Below are 7,501 nucleotides of genomic sequence, written 5' to 3' on the forward strand. Positions count from 1 at the left end.
ACCTCAATGATAACCCTCCTCCGGAACCACCAACTGAAATCCGGCAAACTCTTAATAATAATAATAAAAGGAGTAGGGATGATGAGGGTCCTTCCGTCAGCAACAAGCGACGGCAAAGTAATTAACTGGCGGTATCGGCTCAGCCGCCGCCAAGCAAGTCACGCCACCTTCATGGAGGGTAGAGATCTTGCAAAGCAGGCTATATGGACAGGCTATATGGACGGGCTATTACGTTGCACTTGCCGCCTAAATGGACGGACTCCGCCGCCTGGATGGACGGCTTACACTACAAAGATGATGAATTCTTTTGCCGGAAAATAGCTATAATGGTGGAGCTACCTGCTATTTTCTTTCTTGTTTGTTATTTATGTCTTGTATTTCTTTTTAACCGTGGAAAAAAAAAGGGGGAGGGAGAAAGCATTGAAAGAAAATGATGAAAGGAGTAGCTAGTTTTTCTTTGCACAGAAATGAAACAACTTATAGCATCTATCTTCAGTTTTTCTATAAATTGTAAAAGCCTACTAGTTATAATGCCCTTATGATGACACATAATGTCATAATCTGATGACTTGTTCTTGTTAATTGTGTTCACCTATTTCCAACACTAACTTAAAGATTTGTATTCTAATGCATTACTATACGCATCTGTCAAATTTTTCTTTCCCTTGACTTGACTTGTGCATTTGCTTTCTTCTGATTACTATTAAATGCATGTCCCCTTTTTCATGTCCCCTTAACTTGTGCAGTTGTTCTCTTCTGATTGCTATTGAATGCATGTCCCCTTTTTTCATAGTTAGTTTTAATATTTTTTTTATAAAAAAAAGGGGGTGGGTTTTCAAAGTAAAGTTTGTACGTTAGTTAAGGAATCCAAAGTTATGTTGTCTTTTTTTTTTTTCCTTGAGTGGGTAGACAAATGCTGACAAAGAGCCATAAAAAACATAAGCAGAAGATAGATGAGTCTTATAACTCAGGCTAATTTATTGCAAGTATTTTTAATGCCTTTGTTATTTTTTCTTTTGGACTTAAAAGCATATATAAAAGCCACTTTAGACAATAAATGGCATGACTATTATCTAATATCTGAAACCATGAATTAGTCATAAACATACGTTAACTAATTTTTGGGGAACTAATTATTATCATTTCCTAAAGTAACACTTTATTTTCTGTTTTGTAAACACGTTATGTATTACATATCAGTATATATCTTACCTGTTAAATGTGAATGGTATTTTTACACCACTATAAAAGGGATTTTAACCCTTCTCATTTTCTCGTCCGCCTCACTCACTTCTACCCCATAAAATTTTCTCTCTCATAAAACTTCACAAATTTTATCTCCACTATTTTTGGCCACCATGAATAATGTCGGAAACCGTCGTCCTCAAAACGACACACCAGATCTTCTAGAATCTTTCAGGCAGTTGAAGGTCATGTTTTATTGGGGAATGATACTTATAACAGTTTTAGTAGGAATTATTGTGATTATGTTTCTGCATATTGTAAAACGCAATTATAATGCTTAATTATGTAAATTTTCTATTAATATGCTATTAACACATGTGGTTTATTTTTGGACATGATAGTTAAACAAAAAAAAATGCAGCTGTTACGTAGTATAAAACTTAGTAATTAAATATCACAACTCCCAATGATAGGTTCTAAAACTGGAGACTTGTGCAACAATGATTGGCTCAAATCCCAATGCAAACTTCTGACCAGCAACCTGCAAAAAAGGGACCACCCAGGAGGTTTGGGTGGTATTTCCCCCTCCGATGCTTAAGTCAGATAACAGGGATGTGAAGGAACTTTTAGAAAGAGAAAGTAGAGAGAGAGAGAAGAATTTATGGCAGAATAACAGGACACGTGAAATCTAGGACTATTTATACTGTTTGAAATGACTACTGTACCTTGATGTCACCCTAATTTGGGAGCATCTGATTGGCTAAGCAATAATATCAGGACACGTGGCAAGCGCTGATTGGTTAGTACATATTACCTTTTAGCTGAATCAGGCTCTACTTCAGTAGGCCTAAGTACAATTTTAGGGCCATAAGGGAGCTTTTCAATACACCTTTTCCTTAGGAAAGTGTACTTTAGCCCACAGAATTTGCAGACCTTTGTACTTTCCTTGGCCTAAACAGATGCCACATGTAGGGCTGGGATAGCACCACGTGCCATAAGGGTAGCCGTTGATTTTTAGGCTACAACATTTGCCCCTTAAAAGAGGGAGTTATTATTTCCTTAGCACCAAGACGCTAATCTTCCTCTTTTAACCGACCTGGAACTGCCCCTCTCTTTTTCAAAAAAGAGGCGCCATTTTGCCGGTCTCCACAGGTCAACTCTCAGAAGCAACGGTTATTTTTACCGGATGGGGGGGTCATTTTCACCCCTCTATAAATATGTGACCTTGTCGTTTCTGGAATCATTTTAACATTGCTGAGAAATTTTCTAGAGAGAGAGAGACTCCGCAATTTTTACTGAGCTTTTAGAGAGAGAAACTACTCCCGTCCAAGTTCTTGCAAACTGCTACTCCGCTCGTCCGAGATTTCAACTCGTCCTTGACATTCGTCCGAGCTTTCATCTACAGGTATTTCTTCATTCATTTCCTTTATATTTTCAAGCATATTTTAAGAAAATGGATTCGTCCTCTTCATCGAACAATCCCGGCCGCTCAAGGGTTGGTGCTAACCCTAGAACAGAGGGCCTGACTTCCTCGGCATCTTCTAGAGTTGGACCTATCTCGGCCGGACATGCATTCTTTTTCTTTAGCCATGGACGGCAAAGTCAGACGACCCAGTCTTTACCTGTGCAGGGTAATCTGGCGCGTCAAGTAGACGGCTCGTATCAGAAGAGGGGTTAACATGCCGGCCTCTAGCTCAGAAAGAGAGGAATCAACTGGACGGATTCCCGCTGATGGAGAGCGAGAGATCCAGAGCACTCGTCCTGCCAATCAAAACCCATCTCCTGACCTCGTCCAGGAAGAGTCTGAAGTTTAAGGCTCCCCAGAGCCTAACCCGTCGAATCCAAGGGTGGCCTCCGATGAGTCGAATGAGGCCGAAAGCTCTTCTGCTGCTGGTAGCGACTCAGACGAGCCATCCACTACCTCTTCTGAGATAAGGCGGCGTCTTGGCCCCCTGTCGGACCCTCGATACATCCTGGCCGAAAGTGGCTGGTTAGGACGAGTAGGTCGCCATTTAGACCACCTTTCTTCAGCCATACCCATGCCGGGGTATCGGCTTGTTCTTCCTGGCCGGGAGGACACTATTGTTAGTGCTCCTGCTGGCCATTTTTCTGTTTATCGTCTGGCCTTAGATGCCGGACTTCGCTTTTCACTTCATCCTTCCATCACTAGGCTTCTTTATTACTACAACATAGGACTCAATCAGCTTGCCCCCAATTCATGGCAAAATATTTTAACTTTTATAGCCGTCTGTGAGCTTAAGGGCGTCGAGCCATCCATGGCGGCCTTCTCACAAATGCACTACGTCTCCAAAGTCCCCAAAACTATTAATGGGGCTTGGGTGAGTGTTTGCAATCGGCAAGGCTTTATGACGTCTTGGGACAAAACGTCCAAGATGCATGCTTGGAAAGCCGAGTTCCTGTTCGTCCAAGCTCCAAACGAGGCGGTAGCCAGACGATACCGCTATACTAGCCGGAGTGCTACTAATACAGGACGAACAACGTCCTTTCTGGAGCTGGAGGACAGCTCGGCTGAGCATCTGATGGAATGCTTTAAAATTTCAGAGTATTCCATCGATGACGTCTCCTTTAAAGGTCCGTCCAACTGGATCCCTTTCAAGGAGATGTTTTACAGCGACGATTTCTTGGTCGCGGCCGGGTTGAGGCCGGCCGCGGATAGAGGTATACTCTTTGAAACTCAAAGTAAACTCCTTCGTCTTGTGTTTTAGAATTTCACCAAGCTCTTTTTTCTTATGCAGATTCGGCCAAGGCAAAACTACGAAAATCTTGGAAAGGTGATATGAGAGCGTCCAAGTTCACCGACTCCCTCTAGAAGGAGTTCAGCAAGACTGGAGCTGAAAAAAGGGCTGACACACTGGTAGGCCTTCTCTTTTTTTTTTTTTTTTTTTTTTTTTTTTTTTTGAAACGTCCAGTGCTGACTCTGGACGAGTTCGTTCTTCCTGAAGCAAGTCGTCCTAACTCCATTCTGGACGCCTTGCCTCTCCAAGGAGCAGATCGTCCTGAAATTATTTTGGACGCCTTGCTTCTTCGAAGAGCAAATCGTCCTGATTTTGTTCTGGACGCTTTGCTTCCTCGAAGGCAAACCGTCCTGATAATTTTTTGACGCCTTGCTAATTCGAAGAGCAAATCGTCCTGATGATTTTTTTTTGACGCCTTGCACCTTTGAGAAACAGAGCGTTTTTAAATTTCTCGGACGAGCTCCCACTTCTCCTGATTTTGCTTTGTTTTTTCAGAAAAATGCCCCAACGTTTAAGGCGTTGACGGAGAAGCCGACTGCGAAGCAGGGACCGGCCAACGCTAGCGAGGCCCCTCCTCCTAAAAAGGCCAAGGGTTTTACGGCCAAGAAAAAGAAGACATCTCGGCCGATACCCAAGGTCGATATAGAGATTCCGGTCAAGGAGGAAGCTCTGGCCAAGGACGAGCTTCCCATGGCTGACGATTTGGCCATGGTGACTTACACCGGTCCTTCCGGTCCTTCTGCCACTGATCAGCCGATCATTGATATGGACGCGGCTGTGGACGGGTCAGCCTACTCAGGTCCGGTGGCCAAACTGGTATGCCAAATGCCGGAGGCATATAGGACGGCCTCCCGTTCCTCTGGTGAGTCTTATTACTCAAATGTCGTTAGAACCCTTCGGGTTGGCGGGCGGCCAATGAGTCCCTCCAACCGTCAGACTATCGTTATACCCGTCAGAAATACTGACGAGTCACCTCTTTCAGATAAGGGGAAGGGCAAAGCTGATGAAGCTCCGGCCGGCTCTCCAATTCTTTCTGACGACGAATCTTCGGCTGCTTTTTCGAAGATGAGCTCGGCAGACAGAGAGAAGCTCAAGCTGGAGCTTTTCAAATGCTTCCCAGAAACCTACACCAAGGGTTTGAGGGGAGCTTCATCAGGACATGTTGGTTGCATGTCTCAACTGGCTGCAGAGGTAAGTTTCCTTTACACGCTTTAAAACTTCATACTTAGATATATTTCTCTCAATTTTGCATCCGTCCTAACACTTCCCATTTTTCTTTTGACAGCTCTTTGCTCGCAGCTATATGGCCGAAGACTGGGCTCGGCAACTGAGAAAAGAGAACAAGAAACTCATTGCTGATGTTACTAAGGCTGCCAACCATGCCCAGTATTCCATGGTCGAGCAGGAGCTACTGCACCAGCAGTCAAAAACGGCCTGGGAAAAACGGTCGGCTGAGATGGAGGCCCAAATCAAGAACTATCTCCTCCGGCTGACCAGTCTCCTAGACGAGAAGGATGCCATTCGTCAGGAGAGGGACGTGGCCTTGGTGGCCGCGGCGGAACTTAGGAGAGAAAACCGTTTTCTCCGAGGAAAGGGGCACATGCTGAAACTGGAGCTTTCGGCCACTGAGGAGGCGGCCAAGGAAGCTATGAACGAAGTAATCAACACTTCGAAGGCCTGGGATGTGCAGGCCTTTGAAATGCTGGCCGTAGAGGAGGACGTCCCTAGGTATGTCCGTCGACTGGAATTTCAGGAAAGCCTGCACAAGGCTACCATCAAAGGGGTGGAACTCCCCATCTTCCAAGAGTCGTCAGAAGACGAGGAAGAGGATGAAACTGAAGCCCAGGACGAAGAGAACGACATTTCTCCCGAGGCTTAGCTTTTCCCATTTCCCTCTCTCGGCCGCAGGCCTTTTTATAGTTGTAGCTTTTTAGATTAGTTTGTAATCATTTCTTCTATCTATGAAAAGTTATCTTTTTCAATCTCCACTGCTTTGCATTTTATTGCATAAAACGCCTTGATTCATGATTTAATATTTCTGCCAAGTATCAAAACAGTTCGTCTTGTCATTCTTTAGACGAACCCTCCAGCTACTCTGGCCGAGCGTATTAAGACTATATTCAATATCCTATACTTTAATGCAAGTATGAAAGCAATTCGTTGCATCCCACACGCAAGTCCACCTTCTTGTACCGGACACTAAAATTCACCAAAGATGCAATAAATGACATGTTAGATGTGTATTATGTGTTTCTATAAAAGGATGCAAAAATTACTCATGTTACCTCGACTAAATACCAAACAGGAGGTTTTCCTTGTCGAAGTCCAGATGCAGTACGCTTCTTCATCACACTACATCAATAGATTATTATAAGATTAGATGTACATTTAATATTTAATAAGCTAAGTGTGCAATAGTTTCGATTAGGCTACCTATTTAACAATGATTTGACTAGTAAGGACCGTATTGTTCCTTTACGCAAAGAATCAAAGTGGTAGACTTCGTTACGTGACAAACATATTGCAATCAGTGTCCAATGGTTCCTACAACAATAAAAATGTTATTCTTATCGTAGAACAACTAATAGGTCAATTTAATTAATTAAAAAGTGAGTTTAAGGAGCATACGATTCAATGTAAGGAAGAAGAATGATCTTATATCCAATACGAGAACATGCGTTCAAAGAATCCTTGAGATATGCTTTCACCTCCTCTTCTTTTTTTACGCAACTGTTATCTCGTACAAAGCTTGGACATAACCAACCAAACATTGCTGACTAGATTGCCTCAAATCATTGTATAATAGCCTGAGAATTCATATTGATAAAAATAAAACTTACTTATTATAGAAGTTATTATTAGTTGGATTGAATACTACTTAATTAAGGCATATATGTATATTTATTAATTTAAATATACTAATAAAGTATTACCTCATGAATGTTTGTATCATGGAAACATTCAACTCGTCCCCAAGTAAGAATTCTTTAATATCAACCTTAGAAATGAAGGTCGATGTTTCCTCAATGTAACCAGAAGCACGGTTGAGTAAGGCCTTGCACCACCTCCATATCCGTAATGAATGGAGACTTTGCCGTAGAAACATTTACTTGGGCACGTCGGCCTCCCTGAGGTGAAGCTACTTCTTTCCCTTCCTGTCGGCCTTCCTCGAACCCTAGTAATTAGTTAAATTAAAAGATATTACTGACAATCATATATAGGAACTATAAAAGAAAACTATGTATATAACTTATGTTAGACATTGTACCTGATCTGATAACCGCACCAATGCACGCGGCCATAGAATATAACTGCCAAGGGCATCAGACAATAACTGTACACCAACTCCTGCATTCGGCAGCGGAAGAGGAAATGCTTCGAAACCGGGCACAATGTCTGAAACGCTGACCACATAGTGAATATCAGCTACTGACTGGTTGTGCAATCGTACCCGGTCCTTAGGGGGCTGTACAGATCCATAAGCCACGATAATGAAACTACCATGACCATCTCCTTGATTTAGTAGCTCACATGGTGTCTCTTCCTTTAAAAAAAACTAT

At 42.7% G+C, this 7,501-nt stretch overlaps 1 long non-coding RNA gene across 1 annotated transcript; it reads right to left on the minus strand.

Moving 5' to 3' along the window:
• Window positions 1-6,226: 6,226 nt before the first annotated feature.
• Window positions 6,227-6,658, minus strand: LOC130590586 (uncharacterized). The gene is made up of 3 exons (XR_008968435.1): window positions 6,570-6,658; window positions 6,375-6,485; window positions 6,227-6,293 (listed from the first exon to the last, which is right to left on the minus strand). It is a non-coding gene; the product is annotated as an uncharacterized LOC130590586 (long non-coding RNA).
• Window positions 6,659-7,501: the final 843 nt, after the last annotated feature.

Source organism: Beta vulgaris, chromosome 2 (assembly GCF_026745355.1).
Source record: "Beta vulgaris subsp. vulgaris cultivar EL10 chromosome 2, EL10.2, whole genome shotgun sequence".
Lineage (NCBI taxonomy): Eukaryota > Viridiplantae > Streptophyta > Magnoliopsida > Caryophyllales > Amaranthaceae > Beta > Beta vulgaris.